This window comes from Heterocephalus glaber, unplaced genomic scaffold (assembly GCF_053883595.1).
Source record: "Heterocephalus glaber isolate CG9 unplaced genomic scaffold, H.glaber_assembly_v1.0 deba00001613, whole genome shotgun sequence".
Lineage (NCBI taxonomy): Eukaryota > Metazoa > Chordata > Mammalia > Rodentia > Bathyergidae > Heterocephalus > Heterocephalus glaber.
The window spans coordinates 15,150,718-15,177,828 of NW_028258384.1; the positions used below are offsets into that span (position 1 = coordinate 15,150,718).

A 27,111-nucleotide genomic window follows, 5' to 3' on the forward strand; every position below is an offset into this window, starting at 1 on the left:
GTTTTTAGGTTTCTGTTCATGGCATATCTTAGTGCTTATTACTTCTCCTTTGCCTAACCCTCTCCCCTCACTCTTTGTCTCCAGGACCCCTTCCCATTTGCAAGACACCTGTCCTCTGTTTCCTTCTATCCATCTCTTATTATGCTCTCTGTACATTGCCTTACTCAAATGAGAGATATCATGAGTATATAAGCTTGTGTGTCTGATTTATTTTACTTAACATTATATTTTTTGGGTGTATCCATTCTGACAAATGTCTCCAATGCATCCTCTTTTATATTGAGCAGTATTCCATTATGTATAAATGCTACATTTTCTTTATCCATTAGTCTGTAGATAGGCAAACAGGATGTTTCCAGGATTTAGCTATTATGAACTGTGCTGCTATAAACATGGGTACAAATGTATCTCTGAAGGATGATATTTTTAGAGAAGATTCTACAGATTTTTGGAGAAGATTTTTGGAGAAGATTCATAGACATGAAATAGCTGAGTCATATGGAATTCTAAATTTAGCTTTGTGAGAAATCTCCATACTGATTTCCATAATGGTTGTACTAGTTTACATTCCCATTAACAATGTAGGAGAGTTCTTTTTTCACTGCAACCATACTAGCATTTTTTTTTTTTTTTTTTTTTTTTTTTTTTTTTTGGCACCGGGGACCCAACTTGGGACCTTGAGGTTGACAGGCAGGTGGCAGAACCACTGAGCTCAATCCCCCGGCCCCCATACTAGCATTTTTTATTCTTTGATTTCTTGATTGCCATTCTTGCTGGTGTAAGATAAATCTTAGTTTGTTTTAATTTGGATGTCTCTAATGGGCAGAGATTTTCAATACTTTCTCATGTTTGTTGGCCATTTCAGAGTGGGAAAAAATTTTACCATCTATTCTTCAGACAGGGAACTAATCTAGAATATGTAAAGAATGCAAAAAAATCCTACCTAAAATAAAAGACTCAATCAATAAATGGGCAAGTGAAATGAACAGACACTTCTTAGAAAAAGTAAAATGGCCAGCAAGCATGAAAAGGTGACTTTTAGTCTTAATATACATCAGTTTCAAGATTTTCAGTAAGCAAAGATTTTTTAAATATTAAGACGTTATGCAAAGACATAAGAAGGATAAATTGGAGCCATAATCTATTTTAGTCAGCGGAAATTATTCCTAAGACCTCTTATATATTTGCACTTTTATGGTTGTTTTATCCCTTCTGCTTAAAATTCATATTCTGAAGACTATACTTCTAATGGAAATATTTTAGAACCTAAGTATTGCTTCAAGTAAATGGAAATTTCTTTGATTATAGCAAAATACAAAAGATGATAGTTACTGATGATTCTTTATTGAGGAAAATTAAAGTAATTAGAATGTATATTTCTTCTCCTGATAATATTAGTTTACTTTAAATTCTGGAGTTTCTCCAAGTTCACACATTTTCAGTTTCTAACACTGTTTTTTAGATTCTCTGACATTACATAAGAATTAGTTTGAAGGACAAAGTAAACAAGCAAATCCATTTTTTCATAAAACACCCTTGTTAAAATATTGTTGTTATGGCTCTCCAGTTATGTATAACATATTTATTCCAGAAATATGTAGAAGGAAAACTGTATAATGAAAGAATCTTATCTTTAAGAGCACATTTAATGTAATTGTAATGGAGAAATATTAAGGAATACAAAAACCAAATGGAAAATGAAAATATTTTGCCTTGTAATTTAATGAAAATTAATATAGGCACTGGTATATATTGCAAAGAATGAACATAATGATTAATTTAAAAACAAAGTTGAAACATAGTTATTGTTACCTATTATTTGCATATATTAACATGAATTATTGAGAAGTATGCAAGAGAAATATAGATTAACAGGCCTTACTGAAAAGTATGCAAGAAGAATCCCATCAGCTCTCACAGGAATTTCTTGTGTATTAAGTGCATTCAGAGTCATGGGAAATGGACTTGGAGATACAAGATATTTAAAAAACAAAATCTACATCATACATTGATATGGATTGTAAATTGATGTATTGCTTTATATTTGCACTTCAGAAAAGAGAATTTTCCTCAAACATCAGCTGAGTTTTCTTCATCTGTAGATAACTGATCTCCATAGTTTTTATTTCTGTAAAAACATCTCAGAGAGGAATAAAAATATATTAAATATAGTGGACAGTATCTGCAATATGTTTTTTCAGCATTCTAAACTAGAAAGTAATCATCTTCTATTGAGCAACACTTTCTAAATCCTTACTAGGTAACATTTATCCCTGCTCCTGAAATCTGCCTATTCTCTCACCCTTTCCAGACACACATACACACAAATAATTGTGTCAATATGCGCCCAAGTTGTACTGGTACGTAGACTAACCATCAATCCAAAAATTAGGTATGGTATGAAAAGATCAGCTGGACTCATAAAATATATCTTTTATAAAAAATTATTGAGGTAGATTTTTATGTTTGAAAATTTATTCTTATAATTGAATGACATTGATCATATATAGAGGTTATTTAACTATAAAATGAGCTGTAATTGGTTTTCTTTAAATATCCTATGCATATTTATTCTGCAATCTGTTCTATGGCCATTGTTTTTCTACTTTTCTTTTTAATCAAATTTGATAATTTCTATTTTGGCTAGTCATCAGCCATTTTGTATAATTTATTTTTTTGTTGTTGGTAAAAACTAAACTGCTACAAGATTTTTGAAACAGATCTGTTAATATGGTCAGCATATGTTAATATGTAACAATACTTTTACCAATATAACTGTACAATTCCCACTTATGAGAATCTAGCTAATAGAAATAGGGGCAATAATATATAAAATCATGTGAATAAATATACTTATCAAAACATTGTTTGTCATAACAATAAAACAATTATAAGGAACTTTAATATCCAACAGTGGAGAAGTGGTTTAATATTTTAAGTGTCATTAAAAGTATGGATTAATGGGTCCTAAGCTCATTTTGGCAATATGGAAAGAGTTCTGGTGATATATAATGATGATGATTGAAAAACAGTGTGAATGAACTTAAAGCCACTGAAGTGTACAAGTAAAAAATGTTGAGATTGTAAATTTTGTTATATGTATTTTATCAAAATTTGAAAAATCAAGCATAAATTTCACATTTTAAAATGAGTCATTATTTTGTTTCTTTCTCTGTGTCAAGTGGAAATGCCTATAACCTAATATTTTTAATCAGAGGTTGTGGGATGCTTGTATTTTATCTATATGAAACATGTCTTCAGTTAACAGGCTCTAGCAAGGAGATTAAAATCTGTCTGATATTACGTGCTTTGCTCTTGATACTCCTACATTCTTTCAATGCATTGTGTAAGAAAATGTTTTGATTCAATGTATGGACCATATATACTCCATAAAACTCCAAATACAGCAGACTATGAATACATATCAATTGCATAAATTCACATGGAGCATTCTTTGTATTTGATTTTTACTAGCAGGATCTAATTAGAGCATTGTAAATATGCTACTTATTTTAAGTGATTATTACACAATGTACAATTCATCACACTGTATACGGAGTCATTGTCAGATAAGTATTTTAAAATAAAAACAACTTGGCCCTACCAAGGTCACGAGTCTCGCAGAACATGCTGAATCAGCCCGTGCCCTGGCAGCAATCCACTGGACACCAGCCCCACACACTCCTCTGGCCTCTTCTCTGTACAGCCAAGAGGATACAAGAAAATGGAAAGACATCCCTTGCTCCTGGGTAGGAAGAATCAATAGAGTGAAAATGGCCATACTTCCAAAACTACTATATAGATTCAATGCAATACCAATTGAAATTCCAAGAATATAATTCACAAAACTAGAGAAAACAATCCAAAAATTCATTTGGAACCATAAGAGACCTAGAATAGCTAAAGCAATTCTAAGCAACACAGACATGGCTGGGAGTATCACAATTCCCAACTTGAAACTATACTACAAACCTACTGTGATAAAAATCAGCATGGTACTGGCAAAGGAACAGACCTGAGGATCAGTGGAATAGATTAGAAGATGCAGAAACAACTCCAGACATGCTCAGCCACCTCATCTTTGACAAAGGAGCCAAGCACCATTATTGGAAGAAAAATAGCCTATTTAATAAATGGTGTTGGAAAAACTGGATTTCAACCTGCCAAAGATTAAAACTAGACCCATACCTATCACCATGCACTAAACTAAGATTGAAGTGGGTTAAAAATATAAATATTAAAACAGAAACACTAAACTTGCTGGAAGATAAGTTAGGTAGAACTTTTAAAGACATTGACATAGGAAAAGACTTCATGAACAAAACCTCAGCAGCACGGGAACTAGCAGAAAGAATCAACAACTGGGATCTCAACTTTTTAAAAAGCTTCTGCACTGCAAAAGAAACCACTAACAGAGCTATCAGACAACCTACAATGTGGGGAAAAAAATTTTAGCAGCTGTACCTCAAACAAAGAACTACTATCTAGAATATATAAAGAATTGAAAAAAAATCAGACCCCCCAAATTCAAAGACAATTAAAAAATGGGCATCTGAAATGAACAGACATTTCTCAAAGAAGTAAAAGTAGCAAACAAATATATGAAAAAATGTTCAACATCACTTGTCATTCAAGATATGCAGATGAAAACAACACTGAGATTCCACCTCACCCCACTCAGAATGGCTGCTATCAAGAAATCAACAAATAACAAATGCTGGCCAGGGTTGTGGGGAGAAAGGAACCCTTCCCCATTGTTGGTGGGAGTGCAGACTGGTGCAACCACTGTGGAAGTCAGTATGGAGATACCTCAAAGAACTAGGACTAGAGGTCCCATTTGACCCAGCTATTCCCCTGCTGGATATCTTCCCAAAAGAAGTAAAAGAATCATACCACAGTGATATATGTGCACCCATGTTCATAGCGGCACAGTTTGTAATAGCTAAAGCTTGGAAGCAGCCCAAGTGCCCATCAACTGGAAACTGGATAAAGAAAATGTGGTTGTTTTTATGAAATGGAGTACTACTCAGCCATAAAGAATGAAAAACTAGGGTCATTTATAGCGAAATGGATGCATATTGAGGCCATACTCTTAAGTGAAATAAATAGGACACACATGTGTAAATACCAAATAGTTCCTCTAGTGTGAGAAACTGATAGTGTAAACAAGAGTTAAAATGATTTAAATGAATAATTGATAATTTGAAATAGGAAAAATGGTCCAAAGACGAAGGAGTGAAGGGAGGGGAAGGGGAAAGGAAAAGAGGGAAAGGAAAAGCTATGAGAAAAGAAAAAAAAAAGGAAATGAAATCTATGTAAATAGAGAAGGATGGAGGGGGTGAAGGGCGCACAGGTAATGGGGAAAAAAATAAGAACCAAGATACATTATGTACAGGTACAAGCACCCAATAATAAATGTAAATGAATTGTATATCTAAAATGTACCAATAAAAGAACTAAAAACAAAAACAAAAACAAAATAAAAATAAAAACAACTTTAAGGAGATATCAAATTAAATCAGAATATACGTAGAGTTCTTCTGTTATTTTTATTGTCTGTTTTTAATACCCAGATTTTTCACAGGTGAATGCATGATTGGTTTGTGTGTGTGTTTGAATTTTCTTTTCTTTAATCTTATTGTTACACTTCAGATATACATTATGATCATTTTCACCATAGGGAATAAGTACCTGTGTATAACATATGTTTGTGTTTTTTTTGGCACCGGGGATCGAACTCGGGACCTTGTGCTTGCAAGGCAGGTGCCAGAACCACTGAGCTAAATCCCCGGCCCTGTATAATATATGTTGATCCTTCTCTTACCCTATTCACCTCCCCTCATTTCTACCCTTCTTCCCCTCCTTATTTGCAAAAATGTTATTTCCAGTTTTACTTCTATTCCATTATTTTCTTTTCCCTTCCTTCCTGTCCGCTTCGCTTATTCCCCTTCCCATTTGAACATTTTCTTCCTATTTTACAATATCTACTATACATTTTAGTCCTTATTTATCCTTTCAGTTTCTCACATAAGAGAAACATTGTGATATTTAAACATATGTGTCCGATTTACTTCACTAGAAATGCCTCAAGTTTATCCTTCTTTACGGAAATGTAGTACTCCATGTGTAAAAAAATACATTTTCATCATCCATTCATTTGTTGATTGGCATTTGGTCTGTTTCACAGATTTAGCTATTATAAATGGTGCTGCTATAAATATGTATGTGCATACATCACTGTCATATGATGTTTTTAATTCTTTTGGGACAATAGAAGAAGAGGAATACCTGGGTCAAAAGGGACTTCTACTTTCAGTTTTTTGAGGAATTGCCACACTGATTTCCACAATGATTGTACCAATCTACACTCACTAAGAATAGAGAAGTGCTCTTTTCCTCCACAGCCCCCCCCCAGCATTTTTCATTGGTTGATTTCTTGATAATAGCCATTCTTTCTGGAGTGAGATGGAATCTCAATGTTGTTCTAATTTGCATTTCTTAAATGACCAGTGAAGCTGAACATTTTTACATATATTTATTTTCTTTTACATATATTTATATAAATATTACAAATAATTTACATCTATTTATTTCTTCATCTGAGAACTGCCTACTCATTTCAGATGCTCAATTTTGGATTGGATCTTTAAATTTGAAGCGGTCTGAGTTTTTTGAGCTCTTTACATATTCTACCTATTAGTCCTTTGAGGAAAAGCTGGCACAAATGTTTTTCAACTCTGTGGGTTGTCTCTTTATTGTTGGTAGTTTTTTGCTATAAAAAAGTTTTTTGAATGTGATAAAATCACAGTTGTTGATTCTTTGTAATATTTCCTGAGTTGTAGGGGCTTTGTTCATAAAATCATTGCCTACAGCAATGTCTTCAAGCGTTCTACCTATCCACTCTTCCAGCAGATTTAGTATTTCTGTTTTAATATTTACATCTTCATCTATCTCCATTATAATTTAATGAATCATGAGAGATATGGGTCTTGATTTAATCTATGGCATGTGGAAATCCAGCTTTCCCAGAACCATTTATTAAACAGGCTACCTTTCTTTCAGTGAAGGTACATTTGGCCCTTTTGTGAAAGATAAGGTGGCTAAGTGTGTTTAGAGTTGTTTCTTCATCTTTTAATCTCTTCCACTGATCCTCCTGTCTGGTTTTTTAATATATTTTTTTGCCAGCACTATGCTATTTTATCATGATAGCCTTGCAGTATAATTTCAAGTCACGGATTGTGATGTCCCTGATTTGTCCTTGTAGTCCAGAATTATTTATGATATTTTAGGTCTCTACTGGTTCCAAGTGAATTTTAGAATTGTTTTCTATAATTCAGTGATGTATTCTATTGGTAGTTTGACCTGAATTGCCCTAAATCTGTATAAAAATTTTGGACGTATAGTCATTTTCACTGTATTGGTTCTTCCTATCCAATAACAAGGAATATCTTTCCATTTTCCTATAACCTCTTTAATCTGTTTTCAGAGTACTGTAATTTTCAATGTAAAGGTCTTTTTCTTACTTCATTAGATTGATTCCTAAGTATTTCATTTCTTTTGATACTGTTGTGAAAGGGTAGTTTTCCTAATTTTTCTCTCAGTGTGTTTGTTATTTGTGTACAAGAATACTTTTGATTTTTGAATGTTGACTTTGTATCCAGCTATGCTACTGAATTTGTTTATTAAAAACTCATGTTTAAATGTTTGTCTTTTTTGAATTGACATGTTAAAACACAAGTAAAGAAGTTCTAACTAGTGGTCCTCTCTACCTCAATTATGGCTATAAAGCTAGAGGAAGATTTTCCAGACAAGGAAGTTAAAACAAAATGAGCCACCCGTAGATCTTTGTGCAAATGGATTTGCTCACCCATGATGTCCAAGTTCACCCAGAATTCCTCATGGGAGGTTATGATGCCTGTGGACAGGGGCATTGTGTGTTGCGCTGGACCCCTTCAGACTTCATCACAGTGTGAAATGTGGGTTTTTTCTGTACTAGCCTCTTTCTGAGAGTGAAGATAATCGATCTTCTAGTGCCATATGCCAGGTACATCCAGCCACCTGTCACAAGGAGGAGGGTCTGGGTGGTGACTTGATTCAGTCCCATGACTTTTCTTCTTGATTTAAAGCAAGAACCCATTCCTCAAATGTTCTTGCGTTTTCCCTTAGATCACTTGGGTTTGTTTAAAGTATTGCCAATTGTGTCAGCTATAAGTTTGGCCTGTTTTCTTTCATCCTCATCTAGATCCCAATTTTTGAATACAGCAAAGGCCATGTCCAGCAGCTGGGTCATTAGGGTCTGAGAACCCATCTGAAGTTTTCATAACTTGTGCCAAATATCCGGGGCTGATTGACTAAAGAAATGATGTCTCATCAATGCCCGTCCCTCCCTAGAAGATGACTCTATGTTTATATATTTGCAAAAAGCTTCTCCTAACTGGCTATGGAATACAGCTTGATTTTCCTTTTGGTCCTCTGTGACCTTGCTCACTCATAATTAACATAATTCTTACTGCATCTTTTCATTCTTATGACAAGAGCAGTTATCATGCTAGACATTATTTCTAGTCCACTGCTAGTATTATAGTAACAGTTTGGTCCTGTTGGATGGATAACAATGTCTCCAAGGTGTTTTTGTTTCATTGCTGCAGTATTTTTTTCATCTGCATGTCTCCTAGCTTCTTTTAGGATTCTTTGTATTTAATCTTGGGGATGGCAAGTGGCCAAGATAAATTGGATGTGTAGCCATAGGTCAAAATCAAGGGTCAAAGTTCGAAACCCATCTACAAATCTACTGAGGTCCTCTAAAATTTAGCCTAGTTGTTCTTTGTATTGTTGTATATTTGCCACTGAAAAAGAAATATGGACACAAGTAGTACCTTTTCTTAGGGGCAGGATAAGTTGTGAGTTAGAGGAGTAGCAAGTTCCACTCTGAGCATGTTCTTCAGGGCTTAAAGCTGTCTGAGGAGCATAATGAGGAGGCTGAGGAATACTAGGTCTCGCTGTGCTGCTAACCTCAGATGGAGTTCCCGAGTCACTGTAAGAGAAGGGAACTGATTTACTCGCCTAAGTATTATAACAAGGAGTTGAGGGCTCCACCAAGTGTGGTTATTTTTATTAACCGTGTGGAAGGGACCCATATCCCCCATTAGAGACAGGTTGGTGTCTGAGGACAAGATCATCATTATATCAATCTCCTCTTCTTGAGAGACCCCTCTAAGAGCCACAGTTTCTGGGTCTTTCAAGAAATAAAGTGCCATAAAAAATGAACATAAGTAATTTCACATCAACTTCCAATCATTTTCCAGAAAGGATCTAACTGAATAATATTATTATAATTTAAACTTCCATCCTGTGCCCATCTCTCCTAGTTCATACTGGACTCAAACCATATTTCAGTAGTATATAAGTTGTTTATTTTTCAAATTGTCAAGGTCGTGGGTGCAATACCCCAAGGGTCAAGAGCTTGGTAGTGTTTGTTATGACAGTGTTCATGAGTCACCCGTAAATTTTTAATTAAAAATTAAACACATTTATTTTACTAAAGATAATCAAATCAAAATTTTGAGTAATTTGAACACTGTTATAGAAGATACTTGAAGATCTAAGTAAAGCTATAAGTTTGGGGTTGGTGGATAATAACCTCATTTGAGTGTCTTCAATCTTTTTGAATATTATCTTCTATTTCTCACAATAGAGAAAAAAACATTTAACTGTCAAAAGAGCAGAATTTGTATTTTGATCAAAATAAACTAAATTTACTGATTATTAGTTGATATTAACTGTCTCACATGAACTTTTTTTCCCTTAAATTCTTTTATTGGTACATTTTAGGTATACAATACATTTACATTTATAATTGGGTACTTGTACCTGTACATGATGTGTCTTGGTTTTTATTTTTTGCATTTTATCAACTCTTAACAAAGAGGTTTTTTCTGAGCCTTGTATGGTCTCACTTCTGTGGTAGAAATAGCAAATTAAAAAAGCAAATTAAAAAGAGGAAGTCATATGTAAAGGAAAGAGATCTTGTCTGTCATGCAATAGGTAGACTGGTCAACATAGTTAACATTACTTGACATTATGTAAAGTATGAGAGTGGGATGGTAGCATAGCTGTAAAAGATGACAAGACATGAAGATTGCTCCAGAGGTCTTTAGTAAGGATTTGAAAATGCAATTTTCCATTGTAATGGGGAATCGGTACTTATATGAGTTTTAGAGTGGTAATGCTCTCTTCAAAATCCTTTAACAACATTCAGGATGTGTATTAACGTACATTTCCAAAATAGTAGAAAAAATGTAAACCCTTATTAGCAATATCTGAAGATGTCTTTTTTAACTGCCTCACCAACATCAATTACTTTTTTAATATTACAATTTCATAGTGAAAATGCTAATTACTTTTGCATTTTTTAGATAGTTACCTTTGGCATTTTGCATATTTCTATTTAATTGTTATTCTTTTTTATGGTGATGGGTATAGAATTTAGATCTTAGTGCAGTCTTGTTTTTCCATTTTTATCCTTTCATATTTGTACATTGATATATTTTCCCAAAAAATATTTTGCCACTGTTTTCTTGTATTGATTTTTGTGATGTCTTTATATAAAATAGTATTATAACAATTGATTTGTCATACTTGGTGTGAACATTTCCCAGTTTGTAGTTGCCTTTCGATTTTCGTTTGAATAGTAGAAATACAGGAGCAAAATGTTAATATCGTAAAATGCTTTGAACTTTAATTTTTTATTTATTTCATATATTTTAAAAATTATTCAAAGCTCACTAGGGGTGGACTATTATAAATGTGTTCATTAAGAGAAATTTGGAATATCAAAAAATACAAAAGTTAAAAATTTGTCTTAGTTTTCAAAAAGCCTCTCCTCTTAAAATATTTCCTTGAATTTTTCTCTTTGTCTCCTGTTGAAATGTTTCATCTTTCTTTTGTTACTTTTTGAGAATTTTTTTTTTTTTCGTACCAGGGACCAAACTCTAGTCCTTGCCCTTTCAAGACAGGCAGCATAGCCACTGAACTAAATCCCCAGCCCACTTTTGTTACTTTTTGCTTTTAATCAAAACTCATTCTGTTTTTTCTCTTAATATATATGGTATGATTATTTCTCTGTCCTATCAGTTTCATCATATTACATTATACAATTTATTTATTAAGTAAATTTTTTATCATCCTTACATATCAGTTAGTCATTTACTCACTAGGAAGGAACAATGAACATTGTCCTTTCTTACATAAAGGATGCATTCTTATGTAGTGGTGTGGGGCAACTAAAAGAAAAATAAACATATTAGGTGTCTGTAGTTATGAAGCACAGTAGATTAAGAGGAATAGTTTTTGAAGTGAAGTGTTTGCAACTTTTTATAGAGTCTTACTAATTTGATGATATATCAGTAGAGATCTGAGTGAATTAAGATCAGTCAAAAGGATAACTGGGAAAAGAGAGTTCCAGAGAAAAAGACAGAGTAGTAGTGGAATTACAGGCATCTATGTTACATAAAAATCAATATACAGTCAGAAAGGAACTGGGCTCTCTCAAGGAAGTCAGTGCAGAGGATGAGAATACATCAAAATTGTGGCTAGAGATGTGTCTGAAGAAGGCAAGACCTTGAGATTAAAGTCACAATGGCCAGATATACATACTTCCCTAAGGGATGGATGGAAGCTTGAGATTATACCTTAGTTGATATCACACTTTTAGGATTTCCCATGGAAATAGATCATTATCTCACTAGGCCACTAGGTGTGGGCTATCTTCGCCCATTCACTAAGACTAATGCTACTAAGATTAAGACTGAAGACAAGACTAAGACCAAGGTTAATGATGTCATCCATATGCCCTTGCTAAGTGTTCCACCTCCCTATTGGATCAATGTTAGCTAAGCAGCTATAATTGTAAACTTATTGGTTGATTATAGTTTGACCTATGTTGTACTCACCTCATGACTTTGTCCTACAAAACATTCTGAGAGAGATGACCTCAGCAGCAACACACTCAGGACCCTTCCTGTCTCTCAGGAGCTATTCCTATACCCCATTCTTATTCCCCAATAGGAATAGGAATGGGGTATAGGAACAGCTTTCCTACACTTAACCTCATTTGTTCTTTGGAATTCATTCTTCAATTTCAGTGGACATGAACTCAGCACATCTGACATCTACCAGGTTGGGAATTATATCTCTCCTATGTCATTAGCAAAGGAACTGAGATAGACGTGTGCTTGATATTTCAGAAAATGTTGAAGTGACAGTGTGGTAGGAAGTGACAGAGGATATAAAGGGAGTAAAAAATTCAATCAAGAAGGTAAGGAATTTCAATTTTATAGAGTTTGATATGGGCTATCACTGAAAATGTAGAGCAGGAGAGTTACGAGATCTGACATACTTATTAGGAATCACTTTGGAACTTGTGTGGAATATAGACTATAGGAAGAAAAGAGCAAGAAGAAGAAAATCTACTGAGAGCACTCAAAATATCTTAGATGAGAAATGATGGTTGTTTGGATGTTGTGGTACCAATCTAAATATGTTGATACTGTAGCTTACATGTGATTTGTCCTTCAAGGATTCATATGTCTGGGAATTGGTTTTTGGAGTGATGGTAGTAAGATACTGTGGACCTTTAAGAGGTGGGGTACAGTGGAATTTCCTAAGTCATTGTGAGTGCTGCACTTGGAAAAGAATACTGGTTTCTTGGAGTGAGTTTTCCTGAGAGCAAGTTGTTATAAAAACCTGAGCTTAATCTCTGAATCACTTAATGTCTTCCTGTCTGGCCATATTATTGTTCACTCTTATAAATGCTCTCACTGTATAAGGGCTCTCCATTAGGCCTTCACCAAAGGCCACATTCATAAAGCTTACTGATCTTGAACTTTCAGCCTCCAAATCTGTGAGCTAAATAAATATTTTTAAATAATGTTATCCACCTTTAAATATTTTCTGAAAGAAATGAAAAACGAATACAAACTGGGCTGTTGGTAATAGAGATAATAGTAGTTCTTAAAAAGAGTGAGGGATTGTGAAGTGTTGTACACATGCAACAAGTCTCTATGAGGAACAATCATTATGTACTACAAACATATATTTAAATATATATGTGTGTGCATGTGTGTGTGTGTGTGTGTGTGTGTGTGTGTGTGTGTGTATGAAGGAGTCTAAGAAATTCAGGGAAGGGGAAGGAGGGGAGAGGAAAGGGATTAAAAAAGAATGAAAGAATGTCATGTACATGTACCAACTCCCCACAGTGAATGTAATCATTATGTAATACAAACATTACCAAAAAATAATTTTTAAAAACCTAATTTTTGAATATATCATGAAAATGTAACCTATATAATTTCCAGACAGATTGAATATGAGGCACTAGTTAAAAAAGAATCAAGAGTAATTCCAATATTTTAAGCCTATAATGTTTAAAAAAGAAGCTGATATTTTCTAACTGGGAAAAGATACAAGGAAGAACAGGTTTAGACATTGAATTCATGAGACCTGTTACTATATAATCTGTGTAATTGTATTTTTAAATACCTTTTCCAAAATTAAAATAATTGTTATGATCTGAAAATTCTCATCCTCAAAATGATAGTTTTGAGACGTGTAGCATTTTGGGAGATGATCAGATCATGAAAAAGAACTTTCATGAATTAGATTAGTGCCCTTTATGAAAGAGTCTTAATGGTGGTTGTCTGCCTTGTCTATCATGAATATCCAATGTGAAGGCATAGTCTACGTAGAATACACCTTATCTTCTAGTGTTTTCGGTTTGAGCTTTCTAGTCTCCAAAAATGTAAGGAATAAATTTCTATTTTTTTTGTACATTGGTATTCACAGATTGTTTCTAATCACCAAATTGTTTTCCTAACTGATGAGTTTTCCTAACTTATTGTCAGTTATTCAAGACTGTTAAATTAATCTTAGTTGTCAATTTTTTGTATGTCTGTAGGGATATATCCAGAGGTGATTGGTAGGTAGGCAAGCAAAATAAAAGGGGAAGATCTGCTTTGATTATGGATGGTGTACTCCAGTAGGCTTGCAGTCAGCATGGAACAAAATAAGAGAAAATAGTGGAAGTCAGCCTGCCCTTGTGCCTCAATTGTGCTTCAGTATGTATGTTTTTGCTGCTGCTATCTACTATGGACATCAGATGCAGCTTATTCAGCCTTTCAACTTATGTGAACTACCCAGTTTACAATAATTTGTGATAGCATCAGGAAAAGACTAAAATAAGCTTCTAAATGAGTTGGAACACTATAGCTTGCTTTTCACTTGTTTTTCAGTCAGAAGCTGAAAAGCATGCTTTACAATTAAACATATTTGTAATTGATTTGATGATTAAGAACACTGAGTTTGAAAATTCATTAAGTAAACCATAATCTCAGAAATAGAATTTCATTACAAAATGTTTTCTTTTTTTATCAGTATCATCACTATGTTTTGAATTTTGTCAAAGTTAAAATTGTGTGAAGTTTTGTTTTATTTTGCTTTGGGTTTTTGTTTTTGTTTTTTGTTGTTGTTTTGTTTTGTTTTTAGCTATGTAAGCACCTGATAATATCCTTGATCTTGCCTCTTGGCCACAAAGCTTGAAATATATGATATCAATTCTTTTACAAAAGTTTCTGAGTTCTCTTTTAGATATTTACAAGTGGGGATAAGAATCTCTTGAAAATTATAAGAAGAATATTTATTTTATTCTTCATCCCATAATCACCACTTCTACATTGATGTGATTTGTGAGATAATGTAAGTCTTAGAAATCTTAATGTTGGCATACCCTACCAAGGTCCCAAGTTGCCCAGAACACGCCGAATCAGACTGCTGCAGAAAGGCAGGTCTGCACATGCCCTACCAAGGTCACAAGTCCAGCAGAACATGCCAAATCAGCCCGCAGCAGACAGGCAGGTCTGTGGACGCCCTACCAGGGTCCCAAGTCATGCAGAACACGTGGAATCAGCCCATTCCCCAGCAACAATCCAATGGACACCCTCCCACACTCCTCTGTACAGGCACCTGGTTCCACACTACAAAGACACAGAGGACACTGGACCACCAGACCACTGTACTGGGTCCTGCCACTCCCCGCCCAGAGGTAGGGGCTTCTGAGCCGCTGACCCACTGCTCCTGGTCCAGAGGAAGGGGCTTCCCAGACACCAGCCCTCCTGCTGATCCCAGCCCAAAGGAAAGGACTTTTGGGTCACCATCCCTACTGCTGCTCCTGGCCCCTGGCCCACCTCTCCCAGCTTAGAGGAGGTAATCCATGCAGGTGCCAACAGCCCCCCCACCCCAGTCAAAATGAGAAAACAAGTAAATAAGTCTCAAAACCAGACTTCCAGATCACCTACAGAAACCCCAAAGGGAAATGAGATGGAACACTCTGATACTCAACCACCCAGACCCACTGAACTGGCAACAAAAGGGGATCTGGAAAAAATGAAATCAGAAATAATTTCTCAGATAAAAGGAGAAATTGTGCTCCTAGTGCAAGACATGATTAATAAATCTAGAGAGGAGCTCAGGAAGATGATAGAATCCCAACATAGGAAACAAATGGATTCCATAAAACAGATGCAAAGAGATTTCTAGGACATGAAAAACTCCATTGAAAGTCTACACAGCAGAATGAGCCAATGTGAGGACAGAATTTCAGATATAGATGATAAGATTGCAATTAATGACCAGGAAAAGAAAAATTGCTTCAGAATTATAAGGGAACATGAGAAATCAATCCAGCAGCTGCTAGATGATGCAAAAAAGAATAACATAAGACTAATTGGGTTCCATGAAGAAACAGGAGAGAGTGTAGATGACATAAAAAACTCTTCACAGAAATAATGGCAGAAAACTTCCCAAGCAGGGGAAAAGAGCTTGACATACAGATAAGTGAGGCATATAGGACTACAAATAGCCTTGATCAAAAAAAAATCTACACATAGGCATATAATTGTTAACAATCCAGAAACTCAACAGAAGAACAAAGTTCTACAAGCAGTTAGAGAAAAGAAACAAATCACATACAAAGGAAAGCCCATCAGAATCACAGCAGACTTCTCAACATAAAACATCAAGGCAAGAAGAGCTTGGTGTGACATATTCCAAGCCCTAAAAGAAAACAGCCTCCAACCCAGATTGATGTACCCTGCAAAATTATCTTTCAAAATGGATGGAGAAATAAGATACTTTCATGACAAAGAGCACCTGAGGAACATTGTGGATGCCAAAACAGCACTCCAAAGAATTTTACACAATATCCTAGGAGCAAACACTGAGGATCACAAACCCAGGAAGCAAAGCAGAATGAACCCATCTGGCACAAGAAATTAAATGCAAAGGGGGAGAACTCAACAAAAAGAAAAAGTCATGACAATGACAAGTCAATATGTTTAAGTTATAACCATCAACGTTAATGGTCTCAATTCACCAATCAAAAGAAATAGACTGGCAGAATGGGTCAAGAAGCAAAATCCAACAATATGCTGCATACAAGAAACACACTTAATTCAAAAGGAAACTCATAGACTGAAAGTTAAAAGGTGGAAAACAATACTCTATGTGATGGGAACCCGAAAAAAAGCAGGAGTAGCTATCCTCTTTGCAGATCAAGTAGAATTCAAACCAACACTGATGAAGAGAGACAAAGAAGGACACTACATCCTTGTAAAGGGAAGAATCCAAGAGGAAGAGATGACAATCATAAGTATCTATGCACCAAACACTAGTGCACCCAACTATATAAAACAAATACTAACGGACATGAAAAGTCATATATGCACTAATACAATTGTAGTGGGGGAACTCAAAACCCCACTGTCATAAATAGATAGATCAACTAGACTAAAAATAAGTAATGAAATACTAGAACTCAATCAAACTCTTGAACAAATGAACTTAACAGATGTTTACAGAGTCTTCCACCCCACAAAATCAGAATACACATTCTTCTCATCTGCACATAGGTCAGTCTCCAAAATAGACCACATATTCACACATAGAACATGTTTAAGTAAGTGCAAAGGAATTGATCTTATCCCCTGTATACTATCAGACCATAGTGTGATGAAATTGGAGATCCATAGCAAAAGAAACTCAAAAAATTTCATAAACACGTGGAAATTGAACAACATACTTCTGAATAACCAGTGGGTCAAAGAGGAAATTAAAGAAGAAATCAGACAGTTTCTTCAATTAAATGACAATGACAAAACAACATATTGGAATCTATGGGACACAGTGAAAGAAGTCTTACGAGGGAAATTCATAACAGTGAATATGCATATTAGGAAAACAGAAAGAGCCCAATTAAACAACCTGATGTCGCACCTCAATCTTCTAGAAAAAGAAGAGCAGAACAACCTCAGAGCTCATACAAGGGAGGAAATTATAAAGATCAGAGGAGAAATCAATGCAATGGAGACTAAGAGAACAATATAAAAAAATCAATGAAGCCAAGAGTTGGTTCTTCAAAAGAATCAACAAAATTGACAAACCCTTAGCCAACCTTATCAGGAAAAGGAAAGAAAAGGCCCAACTCCATGCAATTAGGAATGAAAAGGGTGAAATTACAACAGATCTAGCAGATTCAGAGGATCATCAATACCTACTTCCAGAACCTATACAACAATAAGATGGACAACACAGAAGAAATGGACAGATTCCTAGATACATATGAATTACCAAAGTTGAACGAAGAAGACCAAAAAATTCTGAACAACCCAATATCAACCAATGAAATGGAAAATGTAATTAAAAACTTATCAACTAAGAAAAGCCCAGGCCCTGATGGCTTCACTGCTGAATTCTACAAGACATTTAGAGAGGAACTACTGCCACTACTGTTTAAACTCTTCAGTGAAATTGAAAGGGAAGCAATACTCCCAAATTCATTCCTGGAAGCAAGCATCACCTTGATCCCCAAAGCAGAGAAAGACCCAACTGAAAAGGAGAACTACAGGCCAATCTCACTAATGAACATAGATCCAAAAATCCTTAATAAGATACTGGCAAACAGAATGAAGAAGATCATCAAGAAGATCATACACTCTGATCAAGTGGGATTCATCCCAGGGATGCAGGGATGGTTCAACATACACAAATCAATCAATGTAAAACACTATATCAGTAGAGTCAAGGACAAAAACCATGTGATTATCTCCACAGATGCAGAAAAATCATTTGACAAAACGCAACATGCATTTATGATAAAAAACCCTACAAAAAATTGGAATAGATGTTCTCTACCTCAAACTGATAAAAGCCATCTATGAAAAACCAACAGCCAGTATGATACTAAATGGTCAAAAACTGAAATCCTTCACACTCAAATCAGGATCAAGACAAGGATGTTCACTATCACCACTCTTGTTCAATATAGTTCTGGAAACATTAGCCATTGCAATTAAAGAAGAGAAAGAAACAAAAGGAATAAAGATAAGTAATGAAGAAGTCAAATTGTCATTATTTGCAGATGACATGATACTCTATATAGAAGACTCCAAGAACTCCACCAAAATTCTTCTAGACTTAATACCCAAATTCAGTCATGTAGTTGGTTACAAGGTCAACTCACAGAAATCAGTAGCTTTCCTCTACACGAATGACAGACTCACTGAGAGAGAAATAGGGCAAATAATTCCTTTCACAATAGCATCCAAAAAACTGAAATACCTAGGAATCAACCTAATGAAAGAAACCAAAGACCTCTTCTCTGAAAACTATGGCACTCTGAAAAGAGAGATTGAAGATGATATCAGAAAATGGACAGACATCCCCTGCTCCTGGGTTGGAAGGATTAATATAATTAAAATGGCCATACTTCGAAAACTGCTATATAGATTTAATGCAATTCCAATGGAAATCCCGGCAGCATCCTACATGGACCTAGAGAAAACAATCCAAAAATTCATTTGGAACAAGAAGAGACCCAAAATAGCAAAAGGAATTCTAGGTAACAGAGACATGGCAGGGGGTATCACAATCCCCAACCTGCAACTATACTACAAAGCTACTGTGATAAAACAGCATGGCACTGGCAAAGAAACAGACCTGAGGACCAGTTTAACAGATTAGAAGATGCAGAAACAACACCAGACACACTCAGCCATCTCATCTTCAATAAAGGAGCCAAACACCCTCACTGGAGGAAAGATAGTCTCTTTAATAAATGGTGCTGGAAAAATTAGGCTTCAAAATGCCAAAGATTAAAACTAGACGTATATATCTTGCCATGCATTAAATTAAAATCAAAGTGGATTAAAGATCTAAATATTAAAATAGAAACTCTGAACCAGCTGGAACAGAGGTTAGGTAGAACTCTTGAAGACATCACTGTAGGAAAAGATTTTATGAACAAAACCTCAGTTGCCCATGAACTAGCACAAACAATCAACAACTGGGATCTCTTCTTATTAAAAGGCTTCTGCACAGCAAGAGAAACCACCAGCAGTGTGAAGAGACAACCCACCATGTGGGAAAAAATCTTCACCTGCTCTTCCTCAGACAAAGGTCTACTATCTCGAATCTATAAAGAACTTAAAAAGATCAGACCTCCCAAATTTAAAGACCCAATCCAAAAATGGGCATCTGAAATGAACAGACATTTCTCAGACAAAGAATTAGAAATAGCCAATAAATACATGAAAAAATGTTCAACATCACTAGTCATTTGAGAGATGCAAATGAAAACAATGCTGAGATTCCACCTCACTCCAGAAAGAATGGCTGCTATCATGAAATCAACCAATAACAAATGCTGGCGGGGCTGTGAGGAATGAGGAACCCTGCTCCACTGCTGGTGGGAGTATAGACTGGTGCAACCACTGTGGAAATCAGTATGAAGATACCTCAAAGAACTAGGACTGGATGTCCCTTTTGACTCTGCTATTCCACTGCTGGGGATCTTCCCCAAAGAATTAAAAGAATCATACCACAGTGATATATGTGTGCCCATGTTCATAGCAGCACAGTTTGTGATAGCTAAAACTTGGAAACAGCCCAAATGCCCATCAACTGGAGACTGGATAAAGAAAATGTGGTTTTTTTATAAAATGGAGTACTACTCAGCCATAAAAATTGAGAAATTAGAGACATTTATACCTAAGTGGATGCACATTGAGGTGATACTCTTAAGTGAAATAAATAGGACACACATGTATAAATACCAAATAGTTTCTCTGGTGTGAGAAACTGAAAGTGTAAATAAGGACTAAAATGTATAATAGGTAATGTGAAATAGGAAGCAAAGGGGCCAAGGGGAAGGAAGTGGGAGGGCTAAGGGAAAGGATAGAAGGGAATGGGATTAATATGAGAAAATGGAAAATTAGAAACAAAATCTTTGTAAATAGGGTGGAATGGAGGCGTTGAAGGGAGGGCTGGGCAAGGGTGAAAAATAAGAACTAAGAGAGATTATGTAAAGGGCAAATTTCCAATGATGAATGTCATTATATTGTATACCTAAAATGTACCAATGATTAGAATGAATAATCGATAATGCAAAATAGGAAGAAAAGGTCCAAAGTGGTAGGGGTAGTGGGAGGGGAAGGAGAAAGGAAAGAAGGGAAAGGAAAAATGATAAGAAATGGAAAAAATGGAAATATAGTCTTTGTAAATAGGGAAGGGTGGAGGGGGTGAAGGGAGGGCTAGGAATGGGGAAAAAATAAGAACCAAGATGCATTATGTAAAGGTACAATTCCCAATGAGAAACGTAATTGTGATGTGTACCTAAAATGTACCAATAAAATAAATTAATAAAGTGCAAAAAAAAAAAGAAATCTTAATGTTAACAGACACTTTAAATGATTCTTACACCTTGGATCACATTTTGAGAAACACAGAATGATGATGTTCATTGAGTAGGTTTCAATACTGCCTTTCAACTACAGTCATATATACTTTACCAACTAGGTTGTGTTCTGAGAAATGAAGTTATGCTATTTTGTGATTCTATGAACATCATAGAGCATGCTTACAAAAGCTAAGACTCCTACAAAATTATTCTGTGATATAACCCTAGGGGACTACTGCTGTATGTGTGGTCTGCCACTGATAGAAATATTTTATGTGGTTTATGACTGTGAATGTGAGCCAGTGTTTCTTCACCAACATGCTGGTTTATCATAAAGATTTCTCTTGAGTGAATTGCCACTGGGACCACACTCACTTATGGCACTTTCCACAAGTCAACATTTATCCAATCTTTATTCCATAGAATACAGTCTTGCTCGGAAATCGAAGCCTTGTTTTTGGCCTTGGAGGTCTGTGTTTACTAATTTAAGCCCACATGATAAAGGATATATTCTTATTCCTGTGTTCTCGGAATTTGCTTTTCTATCCCTTTCCATGTCATCTTTAATTTTTCATATATGTATGTATGTATATATAGATGCATCGGCCCACCTATTTATCTAATTGTCCATCCAGTTTCCTTACAAACACAAACATTTTAACTTTACTACAATAAGCAATGCCTTCCACTCTAATTGTCAAGCAAATTTAAAATTTTTTATATATATTAGGTACTTTTGTTGCCACAGTAAATTTAGAAATTTACCATTTCACCTTGGAAAGAAAAAATTGGGGGAGATCTACATACAAACAATAAAGCAAAAGTAACTTTAAAAGAGACTATAGTAAATTTCAGTCATTGTTATTAGAAGTTAGAAATCATTGCAAGAAAACCTCAATAACAGTTTCACAAAATCTTGGAGCATTTAAGTACTATCTTTGAAATTAGAAAACAGTTCTTCTTTTGATATAACTTCAATACTCACATTCTTAGATAATACTTCAGTGTGGTACCTTAAGTTCATATTTTAAAGGACCCAATCTTCACTCTTTTCTCCATTCTCATTGTACTTTCAGCCACATGGCTGATATGACAGAAACAGCTCTCCTCGCAAAGTTGTTATGAAAGATTTTCATGACCTTTTTGCCCTTTTGTACCCAGTCATCTCTTTGAACTATTCTGTGAGGCTCTCTTCCTGAGGACAAAGTATTAATTAGTACCTGATACACATATATTTTCTTTTCTTAATTGTAAATTTCATTTTTTAGCATTTCAAAACATTTATAATAAATTTATTCAAAACTCCACTCTCTTTCAATAAAAAAACTCTGAATACAGACTTATTTAATATAGCATTCTTAATCATCTAATGAGCTGTAATGATTCCATAGTACTTCATGTATTTAATAACATTTTCAATTTTCATCCGTAAACCTGTATGATGAACACTTTGAGCATTAAGCAAAATAAACACTTCTACGAAGTTAGCAATACTCTAAAGTCATACAATCTAACACTAATTTAAAAAACTTTTTAAAACCCCAAATTTTTTGATCCAGATTCTAGACAAAATTTCATGCAATTACTTACATCAAAAACTCTGCTTAAATGATCTTTATGATAAAAATTGCCTCAAGAAAAATATATGACACTGCTTTTAAAATTATATAACACTTTAGAATATATTGAGATTTATTTGTCTTTTGTCTTTGACCACTAAAATAGATCATATATATATATATATATATATATATATATATATATATATATATGTATATACTTTGACACAACCTAATGTAAAAAAGTTAAAAATGACCCTACTGTCTGAGAAAACCATTCTGGCTAACACAAAATTGTTTTTATTTTGGATACTTAATAACCATCCCTTGTTTATACTTATTTTTATTCTTTCATAGATTGTTTCATCTGTTACAAAATATAATAGAAGTCTTAAAACATTGTATCTTCCTAAACAATTTTATTCTTTGCCCGAGAGTTTTCATATTATTGTGGTGTATCTCCACAAAACAAATAAAGCCTCCATATAAATAATTTCATTGCCTGTGTTGCTACTTGAGAAAACTTAGAAAGTTTTTCTTAGCAATATCTTTTGCTATGCTACAAATATGCTATCATGCCCCAAAATTCATCCCACATTAACAAAATATATTTTAGTTGTATTATTCAGTCTTTAGTACTGAAATATGGTAGCTTATGTATATTTTATGAAACTAAAATTCCAAACAGAGCCCATAGCTTTGTCATTGCTTTAATTAGCATTATTATAAAATGTACATTCTTTAAAAGAATATCTTCAGTTAAATTCATTCATTCACATATAAACAATAAACAGAATTCCAACCATGTACTGTGACTTAACATGCACATTTTAAAACTTTATCTCAACAAAGTTACATAATACTATATGCATGCACATCTAGTAGCTACAAATAAGTTTTGGAAGTGATGGTTACAAAAACTTTTTGTAATGGTGATGTTAAGATTATATTGATGGAAATAAAGTACAGTTAGTAGAGATGGCTAGATTAGCACCAATAATCATTTAAGGAAATTCACTAACAAAAGAAATACACCTGAGGTTTAGTACTACTGTAGTCACATCAATGATAAGAATAACCACACAAATTAAACCTGAACTGCTTTTGATATAGAACTAGACAGATTTAATGTCTTTATATTATTCATTTATATTTCTAACCTTTAAATTACTATTTATTTCCCTATAGTCTTTCTTTTAATTTTTTTGTTATTTACAAATCTCCTGCTCTTTCAACAATATAATTTAAATTATTTTTTCCTTTCTCATTAGCAAATAAATTTTGTATCTTGACTTGCATTGCTTTGTTACTATTCATAGCCTAACATAAAACTGCCTTTGTAAAAAAGACTACTATAAGGTATTTATTCATTTAAAGACATTAAAATATAACATATTTGTGAAATAAAAACGTTTTGATATATGAAACACTGCAAAATAAAAGTTTGCAAATTTCTTTCTGTATTTGTTCTATTCAGGCATTTATATTGCCCAGTGTCCTCAAAGAGAGGAGAATTAAAAGATAGTTGTTTATAATTCTGTGAAACAACTTAACTTTACTTTTTGAATAGATCCAAATAGTGAATCATGAGGTCGTTGATTTTGCAAAGCAAGATTTACCCCTTTAGAAGTTTCAAATCAATGCCAGGAGGATGCAAAATTATTTATTCTACATTACAAAGGGTTTTTTTTTCATCCAAAAGATGCCAATATCTGGTGTTTTACTTAGTGATTAGTTCTAAACCAAAGAAAAAAGTTCATTCCAATGTCTGAAAAGGTCATGCCATACAATATTAGCACTGATTTCTTTTCTAAAGGAGTACTAAATTTTTTTTAATAAAATAAAAGTAACCATGAAGGCCCCGAATTTTGATGAGATTTAGTGAGACTAATTTTTTTCTGTTTACTAATGCTATTTTAAAATTAGCTATAACTTGTGAGAGTTGAAGTTACTTGGAGAATATTTTTATTTGTTCTTTGTTTTTTTTTGAGTTCATAAGAATTTTAGCCTTAGTACTTTCAGTTAGTCAGCCCTTTCTCTTCTCAGGATTCCAATGGCAGCTAGACTATATCTCAATACTAACTATGACTCCCCTGGAGCCAAGTGAGATACCCAAACTCTCTTGAGGAATGAAGGAACCATTTGTTTATTTACATTTCATGGCCAGTAAGTAAAACTCTGAAATGTTGAAGAATTAATTCATTTCAGATGAGCAAGCTCTAGTATCTCAAGGAGCCAGACTGTGCAAGAACATTTCTCTTGAAGGAGCATACCATTAACCTACAAAAAATGTTATTCTACAAATACACTTTTATTTAAGATATGCTAATTAGTAAAAGATTTGTGTTTAAAAAGGGTCCATCGATAAAGTCTAAACAATAATTTTAAAAGAGCAAGAAAACACTCCTAGCATTGATAAAACATTAACACTGTTAGCATGAGTACCTAACCAAAACTACATATATTTTTTCATAAGAGGATATTTAATACAAATAGTTTATTCTGTAATAATTCTGAAATAATTCATTTATCTTGTTAAATAGAGAAGAATTGGAAAGGAAGCAAGTAAATGGATATAACAGATTATCAATTCATTTATTCAACAAGTATTTTTAGATTCCTGTTACATGTTGGGTATTGTTAGAAGTGCTGGGAACATTTGCATTGTTATTTTCTTAAATTCAGCCATCTATTTATAGGTAAGATGGTATTTGCTCCATTTTTAAATTTATACTTAAAAATAAGTATTCGTTCCTTTGACTACTAGGATAAAACATCACTTACACATATAACATTTTATTTTTTCCTTAATCATTGATATTACTAGATAGGCAGCAAAATGTGCTACTCTTCCTATACAAAAACTTCTCACCCTAATAACCTTGACTGTGATGGTTTACAATCACAGAGCAATGTTCTTACTTTTCTTCTCCATGCTCACATTTAGATTTTGTGAAAGTTACTGTTTCAAAAAGCTAGGCAGAAAAAATCAAAATTTGCATTAAGCAGTCTATTATTATCCTGACCATTAACAGTATATATATATATATATATATATATATATATATATATATTTTTTTTTTTTTTTTTTTTTTTTTTGTACCGGGGATCGAACTTAGGTCCTTGCACTTGCGCAGCAGGCGGTGAAACCGCTGAGCTAAATCCCCGGCCCCAACAGCATATTTTTATGAATTAACTTGTGCTAAGCAATGATGAACAGTAAGGTTTTTCCCAAACCTTTGTCATTGATTTGAACCTTTTAATTTTGTTGCTCCTCTTTCAAGTCTTATTTATAGTACATTAAAGGTAGTTAAAAATGAAACACATAAGATTGAAATACTACTCAGTTGTTTGTGTTGAAATAGTCTTTCCTTGATATTTTCCCAGTAATTTTCACTAATTGAATTTAGAGATTTTTTTTCATTGCTTAGCATGGTCCTAAACATGTATATTTTATCTGTGCTTAGGCATATAGCAATTTTTCCTATCCTTTATACTACTGACATTTGGAAAATAGCAATAACTTAAATATTTACATAGCTCCAAAAATAGGTTTTAAATTCCTATATTTGATGATTTTTACTTTCTATAAATCTTTCTAGATTTATACTGAATCAGAGCATTTGTAAGAGATTCAGGCTAACACTGACACTTGAGGCTTACAAATTTAAATGAAAACTGACAAGGGATAGGAAAGAATAGAGAATATATATGATAAATAATCAATACAATTATTTTAAATTTTGTTTGCAGTTTCATAGTTTTCATAAGTTTTAATGATCAAAATAATGTAAAACCTGAAAACTACCTCCTGTTATTTTAGATTTCGTTTTGTTAATTTACACAGAATGTACAATAAAGGTGTTCCAAAATTTAGTATATATATAAACATGATATAAATTTATATTTTGCTATTGAATTTAAGTTTTTATGCTCTGAAGATAACTTTCTCAACCTCATATATATCACAATGGTTTTTTTTGGTACCGGGGGTCGAACTCAGGACCTTGCACTTGTGAGGCAGGCGGCAGAACCACTGAGATAAATCTCTGGTCCTCACAATGTTTTTAAGAAGAAATATTCATCACAGCACTGTTTACAATGCAAAAATTAATAAAAATATCTAAACTATATTCAATAGCAAACTATTAAGTTCTAGTGCATCTTAAAATGTAATACTATATAGGCACTAAAATTATAATGTAAATTGTGTTATTTAGTGGCATGAAAGAACATTTATGGCTCAGTTTAAACTAAAAATATAAAACAATACATACAGTATTTCTTGTAAAAATTGTGGCTATACTTAGAAGAAATATATAGAATGATATACCAATCCTAAAATAATTTTTTTTGAGACAATGTCTGTCATGTCATCTAGCCTTGCTTTGAACTATGTAGCCCAGGCTGGCCTCAAACTCACAACAATCCTCCTGGCTCAGCCACCTAATTGCTGGGATTACAAGTATGGGTCACCATTCCTGTCAGTAGTGGTCATTTTGAATTGTGATAATTGACAATTGATAATTTGGCTTCTTTCTGTACAGCGCACATTTTTATAATAAGCATGCATTATGTTTATAGTCAACAAAAACTGTGATTTCCATTTTGGAAATATTGTGTAATAAATATAATTTGTAGATAAACACAGTAGTACCTTGGTTCATAAACTCTTTTGTTTGCAAACTCTACATCAGGTGACAAACATAACCACAGCCATCTTTCCTGCACAACAACAAACATGGCCATCTTTTCCAAAATCATGGA

The 27,111-nt window shown here is 33.9% G+C and overlaps 1 long non-coding RNA gene across 1 annotated transcript; it reads right to left on the reverse strand.

Annotated features, from left to right (window-relative positions):
• Positions 1–646: 646 nt before the first annotated feature.
• Positions 647–22,419, reverse strand: LOC147822498 (uncharacterized). Its single transcript, XR_015445586.1, has 6 exons — positions 21,771–22,419; positions 9,871–9,958; positions 8,877–9,034; positions 7,868–8,058; positions 3,605–3,745; positions 647–2,140 (listed from the first exon to the last, which is right to left on the reverse strand). It is a non-coding gene; the product is annotated as an uncharacterized LOC147822498 (long non-coding RNA).
• Between the last annotated feature and the right edge of the window lie 4,692 nt (positions 22,420–27,111).